Here is a 10,456-nt window from a genome sequence, read left to right as displayed (position 1 = left end):
CAGAAATTATACAAGCCAGAAGGGAGTGGCAATTAACATTCAAAGTGATGCATAGCAAGAACCTACAACCATTACAACCGAGATTACTCTACTTAGCAAAGCTATCATTTGGAATGGAAGGTCAGATAAAGAGCTAAAGAGTTCATCACCACCAAACCAGTATTATATGAAATGCTGAGGGGTATTCTTTAAGAAGAGGAAGAAGAAGAAAAAGGTAAAGATAAAAATTATGAACAACAAAGTGACAACAAATACATATCTATCAACAAATGAATCTAAAAATCGAGTGAATAAAAAATATGAACAGAATACACTGGTGATTATAATAGAATCAGGGGCATAGAAAGGGAGTGGACTGACAATTCTGGAGGTGGGGGGAATGGAGTGTGGGAGATGCAGGAAGAGACTGGACAAAAATCGAACACCTACGGATGAGGACAATGGGGGGAGTAAGGGCATGGGTGGGGTGGGAACCTGGTGGAGGGGAGCTATAGGGGGAAAAAGAGGAACAACTGTAATAATCTGAACAATAAAGACTTATTTAAAAAAAAAAAAAACGCAGAGATGAAAGGCTCGCCTCTCAGCGGGGTTACCTCTACAGCACCTACCACACAAGGGTAGGCGGGTTGGAATGGCCCGCGCAGAGGCCACACTAACACCAAGTCCCCGCCATCGGCCTGGGGACGTTCCCGGGGATTTCAGTGCCACACGCTCAGCTTCCAGCATCTCCCATGCTCTTCCCTGAGGGCTGATCGGAGGAGGCGGCGATCGCCCGCTTCCTCACGGGAATTCCTTCTCATCACACCCTGAAATGAACCACCAGGGAAACGTGAAAATGTCCGCAGAGCCCCAGACAGAAAAGAAAAAGACAAACCAGGAGAATTTGCCTAAATGAAAAGAGAAAGCAGGAGCCCTAAGTGGGCCCCGGGGATGTAGGAGTAAAATACTGCACAGCCACCCAAGCAGCAAGCCGGCGGCGTGTGGCCACACCGAGTCGTGTTCTGGCGAGTCTGCACAAAGGGGAAGGGTTTGTCCCTCACCCTCCCTGCCCCTTCCTTTATGAAGCCACCTGGCGCTGGGGCCTGGGGGGGGGGGGCTCGGGGTCAGGGCCCGTAGGAGAGAGGCGAAAGGGCCTCTGAGAAGAGGGGTGACCACCGGCCCCCTGCAGCCTCAAAGGTGAACCCTGAGAGTCAGGTGACCTCGGCAGAGGTTTCAGAGCACCTGCTATGGACGTGAGGAGGAAGTTCCCAGAATCTCGGTGTCTTGTTGGTGACTAATGGGGCTTCATTACACTGTTCTCTCTGCTTTCTTCATACAATTAACACTGGCATCATCAGTGGTCTCTGTCATCGCTCTACTACCCGAGGAACCATATTCCAGCGGCCCTTCGCTGGGACACGTACATTGATGCCCGTTAGGAAAGGGTCTTCGTCATTTCACAGTCATCTTCCGCAGGGAACAGACGTGTAAAAACAGCTACGGGGGTCATTGGCTTTTCCCACCTTTTCCACTTCGGAAAAGCCAAATCCTTGTGTAACAAAATCAAATCCTTCGTCAGGTGGCACAGCCTCAGACCCAGTGTCTTCCTCACCTGCACCCTCCCCTGGGGGTCAGAGCTGCAGCCTTTGGGGGGGGGGATCCCTCCTGCTGGGACTCCCCCTGGGCTCCTGGCATTCCGCCTCCCAGGGTGCCCCACCCGACAGGAGGGAGGTCCTGCCCCCACAGACACGTCCCAGTGAAGGAGTGAGTCACGGAGGGTGAGGCATCCAAATGTCAGTCACCCCGTTTCTGTGGGTGCTCGGTGCTCCCCAAAGTGTCAGAGCAAGTTAGCTGAAGGACAAACACCAGCTCCCATGATACTGGGGTTCCACAAGCAATGCAGGGCCCGTGTGTGAGAGACGGGCGTATGGACACTGACAATGATCCCCCTCCAATGTCATTTAATCAAGGAAGGAAAGCTGAGATGCTGACATGGGAAGAATAGCAAAGCTCAACCAGCCCGGCCGGTGTGGCTCAGTGGTTGAGCGTCCGCCTAGGAACCAGGAGGTCAGGGTTCTATTCCCGGTCAGGGCACAGGCCCGGGTTGCGGGCTCAATCCCCAGTGTGGGGCATGCAGGAGGCAGCCGATCCAGGATTCTCTCTCATCAATGTTTCTGTCTCCCTCTCCCTTTGCCTCTGAAATCAATAAAAATATGTTAAAAAACAAACAAACTCCACCAGATGTTTATCGGGGGTAATACCGTTATTTCTTCGTAGTCTCAAGTCCCAGACCCAAGTAGGAGGAAATGAATGGTCTGAGTTTTAAAATGTTCTCTTTAAATTCTCATTTAGTTGTTAAGCCCTTCGATTCTCTCCTACACAAATGCAGGAAAGAGGGGGGTTCTTGCTGGTGCTGAGCGGTCCTGCTTCTGGGCTGGGAACCCCAAGGTCCGTGTAGGGCACAGAGCATCCGCCTGGAGGGTCTTTCTCTGAAACTGAAAACCTCAGGGACTGTTTTCTAGTGTCAGCAGCATGTTTAAAATCTCAAACCAAGGTCCTCTCCACAGCCCATGTCTAACTCGGAAATCTGTGCGTGAGGCCCACACAAATGGACTTGGCGTTTCAACATCTCTCAGCTCAAACCCCGCCCAGTAACGCCACGGAGAACAAACAGGGGAAGGAGCTGGCCCTCCCACAGCCACGTGGGTGGCACCGCTCCCTCCAGCTGTGGACAGAAACCAGGACCTTGGACATGAAGAATCAGTCAGGAATGTTCTGCTGTGAGAACAGCCGTCGCGGCCGCCGCGGGAGGGTAGACGTTGGATGACACGACCGGGAAATACGCTCAGGCGGGCTCAGTGCCTCGGCCAGAGAACAGACATGATCCCGTCACCCGCAGAGAGAAAGGGCCGCTCTTTAGCCGAGTTTGCGTGGGACCTCGGGAGTCAGAGCATATTTTAAAATATATTGTATTGATTTCAGAGAGGAAGGGAGAGGGAGAGCGAGAAACATCAGTGATGAGAGAGAATCATGGATCGGCTGCCTCCTGCACACCCCCCACTGGGGATGGAGCCCCCAACCCGGGCCTGTGCCCTGACCGGGAATCAAACCCTGACCTCCTGGTACCTAGGTCGATACTCAACCCTGAGCCACGCCGGCCGGGCAGGGCATTTTGATTTTACTTATTTATTCTTTTTGCATCTGGAGACCCAGATTCCGTGGGCAGGGGTTCAGACAACTAGCTCTGAGCAAGGAGCTGGAGGGAGGGAGGGGCGACCCCCATGCACGGATTCGACACGGGACAGAGCGCCTGGGCTGCGGGGGCTGCGGGGGCTGCGCAGTCAGTGATGCGTGGGCAGGTCAGTGTCTGAGAGAAACTGGCCGGATGGTCACTCAGCGTCCCCAGCCCTTGTTCACGTCCCTCTCGGGACTGAACTGCTCACCCTGCCCAAGGCCTGCATCCGGGCCCCTTTCATGGGTCCCCACCCCTCACTCCCCATCCTTATTTCTTATCTTTTCTTTTTAATTCTCACACAAGGACACTTTTCATTGACTTTTAGAGACAGTGGGAGAGAGAGGGAGAGACAGAGAAATATCAACGTGAGAGAAACACATCGATGGGTTGCCTCCTGCACGCGCCCTGACCAGGGCCTGGACTGGGAGAAGCCTGCAACCGAGGTACCTGCCCTTGACTGGAATCGAACCCGGGACCCTTCGGTCCACAGGCCGACGCTCTATCCCCTGAGCCAAGCCGGCCAGGGCCTTATTCCTTATCTTGCTCTGCAGGGGCTGACCTCCGTGGCGTGTGTCCGGCGGCCTCCCCTCCGCTTCTGGCTGGTCTGGCCACGGGGCACCAGGCCTTCGGGAGGGAGGAGAGGCTGTGTCAGGGCACTTGGGTCCTCCCAGGCCCCGCCCTGCTGGATGCTGGAGGCTCCAGGTAACTGGAAAGGGGCAGCTGCTGTCGGGTGACCCTGCACAGAGCTGCTCCCTCTGCGTTCAGGGGGGAGTCCCCTCCTGTGACCCCCTCTCCATCACCCGCCTCAGCACACAGCCATCCCAGAGGGATCCCGCCTGTCTGGGTGAACTGAAAAAGCTAATTCCATAACCAAAGAGTTTCAAAGCAGGGAAACTGATTCCCACCATGTGGCCCCTACATAGTCCATTGGCTGGTGCCCGAGCCTGATGGGGCCTGGGACAGTGTGTCACAGAGCGGGTTGGTGGTTAAGGAGGGAATGCCGGATGGGCCCCAGCAGCTCGGGGGCAGCAAGGGGCATAAACCTTATTTATTTACTTACTTACTTATTTGTTTATCTATAAACTAGAGGCCATGTGCACGAAATTCATGCACTGGTATGGGGGGGGAGGGGGTCCCTCAGCCCAGCCTGCACCCTCTCACAATCCAGGACCTTTCAGGAAATGTCCAACTGCCAGTTTAGACCTGATCCCTTCGGAATCCCTTCAGATCGGACCTAAACTGGCAGTCAGACATCCCCTATTGTAATACGGGACCACTGGCTCCTAACCACTCACCTGCCTGCCTGATTGCCCCTAACCACTCTGCCTGTCTTCCTGATTGACCCTAACCACTAACCTGCCTGCCTGATTTCCCCTAACCACTCTTCCTGCCTTCCTGATCATCCCTAACCACCCTGCATGCCTGGTCACCCCTAACTGCTCCCTAGGGGGCAGGACAAGCCAGGGCAAGGGGCTGTGGTCATTCTTGTCTCTGGTCATTCTGGTTGTTCCACCGTTTTTGGTCGCTGGGCTTTTATTATATAGGATACTAGAGGCCCGGTGCACGAATTTGTGCAAGAGTAGGCCTTTCTTCCCCAGCTGCTGATGTCTGGTCTAATTAGCATATTATGCTTTTATTATTATAGACATATTTGTGTGTGTGTGTGTATATATATAGGATGTGTGGAAATAGGATTTTCTGGCTTCGTCCAGAAAATCATCCGGAAGGTCATCTGGACGGTCGTTCTGCTGTCCAATCTAATTAGCATATGAGCTCTTTATTATTTAGGGTTTTTAAATATATATTTACTAGAGGCCCGGTGCACAAAATTCGTGCACTGGGGTTGGGGAGTGGTCCCTCAGCCCGGCCTGCACCATCTCACAGTCCGGGACCCCTCACTCCTTACCGCCCGCCTGCTTGCTGCTCCTTACCGCCTGGCTTGCTGCTCCTTACCGCCTGGCTTGCTGCTCCTTAGTGCGGCCGTGGAGGCTCCCCCCATCGAGCATGTGCCCTGACCGGAATCGAACCCGGGACTCTTCAGTCCACAGGCTGATGCTCCATCCACTGAGCCAAACCAGCCAGGGCTGTTACTAATGTTTTTATTGATTTAAGGGAGGAAGGGAGAGGGAGAGCGAGATAGAAACATCAATGATGAGAGAGGATCACTGATCACTGATCAACCTCCCACACGCCCCACACTGGGGATCAAGCCCACAACCCAGGCATGTGCCCTGACTGGGAATTGAACTGTGACCTCCTGGTTCCTAGGTCAATGCTCACCCACTGAGCAACACCAGCTGTGCCGTATGGTGCATCTTAAGAGTCCTTGTCAACGCCAGGCATCTAGCTCTGAATTCAGGAACGGGAGTGAGCGCCAGTCAGGAAGGGAGCTCCAGCACAAAAACATGCTCATCGGACATCCGAACTTCCCACGCGTCTGTCTCCCACGCTGTCAGCCTAGACGGTTGTCGGTTGTTGTCGCCTCTTGTCTTTGTGTGTTTGTTATCTGATGGAACGATGCTCAAATGAAGCGCAAAGTACACTTTTGTGCTGTGACTCTCTGTACCAGGAGACGGTAAGGACATGGGGCAGCTGGGATCCTCATATGCTGGTGATTCATGTCTAAACTGAGGCAAAGAATTTAGAAATCTGCCCAGCCAGCATGGCTCAGTGGTTGAGCATCGACCTAGGAGCCAGGAGGTCACAGTTAGATACCCGGTCAGGGCACAAGCCTGGGTTGTGGGCTCCATCCCCCGTGTGGGGTGTGCAGAAGGCAGCTGGTCCATGATTCCCTCTCATCATTGATGTTTCTCTCTCTCGCTCCCTCTCCCTTCCTCTCTGACATCCATAAAAATATTTATATTTAAAAAACACGACAGACCAGGACCTAAACAACCGATGTGCGTGTTTTGCCCTCTGCAGGCTGGAGGCTGTGGTCCCGTGTGGGCAGGTGGGCTCACCCTGAGGCCCCTCTCCCCGGCCAGCAGGTGGCCACCTGCTCCCCGCTGTCCCCACCTGGTCTTCCTCGGGGCAGGAGCTTACTTGTCTCTCTGTTGTGCCCCAATGTCCTCTCTCAGATTAAATGGGTCCCCCAATGGCCTCATGTGAACTTACTCCCCTTTTCTAGGCCCTGTCCCCAAAGAGAGTCACATTCTGGGGTGCCGAGGGGGGGGCTCCCAAAGGTGGAATTCGAGGAGGACGTAACACATCACAACAGTGGCTGTCAGTGTCGTTACCGTGACCACGGTGTTCGTCCGCTTCAACACGTTCTGTTTCACAAAAGGGTCTGAGCCCTGATGAACGCTTCTGCAGCAGGCAGGGCGGGAGCGAGAATGCTTCCTCTGAAACGCAGCTTCTTCTGGAAATTAGGGGTGAAGGAAAGCCCCCTGGGGGACCGACCTCCGTGCCATCCCTCTTGCCAGCTTCCGGCTGGACCCCAGCTTCCCACAGCCACTCTGGGCGCCTGCACGTGCACACACACACACACACACACACACACCACGGCCCAGCAGACACTCACTGTAGCTCCAGACTTTTCCCTGTGCAGAATTCCGCGTTCCGTGAGCTCTCGCCATCCAGCAGGGACTTCCCGGGTCAGCGTGTGGGCGTTAGTGTCTGGGAGTGAGGAGCCCACCTTCACCTGAAACGGCCAAGCACGTGAAACACTCCTCCTGGCTGAGAAGCAGAGTGTGGCCCAGCCAGGGTGGCTCAGGGGTTGGGCCTCAACCTATGAACCAGGAGGTCCCGGTTCGATTCGCGGTCAGGGCACAGGCCCGGGTTGCGGGCTCCATCCCCAGTGCGGTTTGTGCAGGAGGCAGCCGGTCAGTGTCTCTCTCTCATCATGGATGTTTCTCTCTCTTTCTCCCTCTCCCTTCCCCTCTGGAATCAATAATAAAAAATATATGTATTTAGGAAAAAAGTGGAGTGTGGTTTCCATGGCAGCACCTTGGGACGGACAGCAGCAGCTGCGGTATCTAACTGTGATTTTCCCTTTTTTCATCAGCAGCCAGCTATTCACGCGGAGCAGAGGCAACTCAGTGAAGCGCCACAAATGCGCCCTGGGGCCCGCCCTGTGGCCGTGGTGCTTGGGGATGTCTTTTACTCAGACTCCGCTATCAGGGATCTGGGCATTCCCCACAGGAGCCCCTCCACGCCCTCCCCTCCAGGCCCCGCCCTCCAGGCCCCACCTTCCAGGCCCCGCCCTCCAGGCCTCCCCCTCACACTCCCACCAACCACAGGTTTCCCTCGCTGCTCTTTTTCTCCCTCTTTCATCCCATTTCTTTCCTCTAGGGCAGCGGTTCTCAACCTCGGCTGCACATTAGAATCACCTGGGAATCTTTAAAATCCTGATTTCTGGGCCTCATCCTCCGGAAATTCTGTTTCTTTGTTACTAGTGTTGTGGCCCCACCCCATCACAAAGAAACAGAATTTCCGGAGGATGAGCCCCAAAAATCAGGATTTTAAGAAGATTCCCGGGTGATTCTAATGTGCAGCCGAGGTTGAGAACCAGTGCTCTAAGGAGTAAGAAGTACTCTTGGGCACGTGCGCAGGCAAATCGATGCATTCTTAGAGACAGCGCGTAAAGAGTCCCTAATGATCTCAGCTGCCTGGATATGTTTGCTTATTTTGTCACATGATGATTTTACCAATTCAAAACTGGTGATGGTTTTATTGTTCACTTCTCCTAAATGACATGGAATAGGAAAAGTTGTTGAATTAATCCCTCTTGCTGGTGTTTATATAGATGATATCTGTGGCATATTGTCTATATTTTCCAAATGGGTAACATTTTAGCAGATATCATTTCCTTTCAAAATAAAATAGCAAAAAAACAAACCTCATTACAGAAGGACAAACTTGATTTCAAAATGAAGATCCGTCCCACCATCCTATATAATAAAAGCCTAATATGCAAATTGACCCCTCAGGCAGTCGTTCAACCACTCGCTATGATGTGCGCTGACCACCAAGGGGCCATGTGGAACATGGCAGGTGTCGGCAACTAGGCAGTGGAGGTACTGCTGGGCCACAATGGGCCTGGACAAGAGCCAGACCGTGGCAGGGTGGTGGAGCAGGTGAGCGGGTGGTGCCAGGTCAAGGTGGGGGGTGGGGCCACTGCCTGACTCCCAGGTGCTGAGGGAGAAAGGGCAAATAGTGATACTAAAATATTTTTTCTAATTATTTTCCTTTCAATGTGCATGAATTCATGCATGGAGCCACTAGTACAGAATAACTTCAGGCATTTTATAAACTGTCTTTTCATTGGATCTCAAGGAGAGGGTGGGGCTGCAGCCGCTGGTGACTCCCAAACCACCTGACCCACGTGGGTGGCCCTGTGGCCCGTTCACTTCCCGTGGACGCCTGTTCCCAGCTCTGCCCGAGTCACACCCCAAGGCCAAGCCCAGGTGGCACACCTTTCAAACAGCTCACCTGCCAGCAGGAAAGGAACAGTGGGTGCGATTAGATCTGGCACAAACATTGTATAAAAGCATATTTAAAGCAGGTTTCACTACCTTTATAAGATAAACTTTCTTTACACTAGGAAACGGTGAGCAAAGGAACTGGTGACTTTGTAACCATTTTAGTAGCAAGTCTGTGACGTGGCAGACCTCCCTTCTCTGCTTATACATTGAGCTCAATGCTGGCATCAAACGCAGTCATCCTATACAATGAAGAGGTGATATGCAAATTGACCCTCACACCATAACGCCATCACAAGATGGTGGCACACTCAGCAGGGCGGGGCAGTGGGGCCGTGGCCGGCGGCCGCTTCACGCTTCTGCCTGGGTTTCTGTGGCCCCATGTGCGTGCTGTGGGGGCAGGGCCAGGCAGCTGCTCAACCACTGAGCCACACCAGCCAGGTGAGAAGGTTACTTTTAATGCAAAAACCCATCTGCTGACCGTTAAATACTTTTTTCTCTTGGTCAGCACGTGGGAAGTCAGCAGTGTTCTCAAATATTGCACAATCCATCTACTGCTAACACGTGTTCACGATTCCTGCCAGCTGGCCCCAGCAGAGGACCTTACTGTGTTAAGTAAATGTTTAGTAAACTTATTTTTTAAAAAATAAAAAAGGAGGTGGTGGTATTTGAAAGAACAATCTATAATAATAAAAGCATAATATGCTAATTAGGCCGGACAATCGAACGACCTTCTAGACATCCTTCTGGATGAAGCCTCGGCAGCTGGGATCAAGGCAGAGATGGTTAGGGGCGATCAGGCAGGCAGGTGAGTGGTTAGGGGTGATCAGACGAAGGCAAGCAGAGATGGTTAGGGGTGATCAGGCAGGCAGGTGAGTGGTTAGGGGTGATCAGACAGGAAGGCAAGCAGTTAGGGGCAATCAGGCAGGCAGGTGAGTGGTTAGAGGCGATCAGGTGATCAGCCCTGGCCATCACGGCTCCCACACCAGAGAGATGTTCACAGTAGAATCCTCGGGACATGGCCTGGGACTGAGAGTTCCAGGGTGGTGGGTCCACGCCTAGAGGGGCCTCAGGGAGCCAGTGAGGTCTGGAAAGGTGAGCATCTGTCACTCACACCTGGGAGCAGGTCATTGGCCAGAATTGGCCCGGCCACCGGCCACCATAAGGGCAGGAGCCCGAGATAAACAAGCTCCTGAACAACAGAGCCCCTCTTGTTCCTTCTCTCCCTCTCCCTCCCCCTCCCCCTCCCTCTCTCTGTCCCTCTCCCTCCACTCTCCCTCCCCTTCCCCCTAACCCTCCCTCTCCCCCTAACCCTCCCCTCCCCCTCCCTCTCTCACGCTCACACCAGGCTCTCACTCCCCACAATGGACTGATGACCTCCACCAGCCTGATGCTGACCTGGACCCGGCCCCACAGGGAAGGGACGCTCTGGACTCTGGCTTTGCTCTCAGCTCGGTGGGAGCCCAGCTGCCATCGCCCAGGGCTGGGGTGCGGGACATGGGGCCCACGTGGACCCTTGCGTGGGGCTGGGCTCTGCACAGGCCGCTCTCTCTGGCTCTCCTCCCTGTTCACCTGGCAGCGCCGCCCCCTCTGGCTGCAGGTGTGGAGGGCCGTCCTGGCTGCTGGGGTGGGGAGTGTGTTTGGTGCCCGTGTCCCCCCGCAGGAAGGGAACACGCCCTCTCCCAGCAGACTCCCTCTCCCCCTGGGGGCTGGGCGCTGCCTGCGGTCCCCTCTCTGTGCAGCTTTCAGCCAGCAGCCGGCTGCGCCCAGCAGACACACCCACCGTCTCCCGTGGCAGCTGATGCCGGTGGGCGTCCCCCCG

Source organism: Myotis davidii, unplaced genomic scaffold, assembly GCF_000327345.1.
Source record: "Myotis davidii unplaced genomic scaffold, ASM32734v1 scaffold698, whole genome shotgun sequence".
NCBI lineage: Eukaryota > Metazoa > Chordata > Mammalia > Chiroptera > Vespertilionidae > Myotis > Myotis davidii.
Note: the sequence above shows the minus strand (reverse complement) of the source record.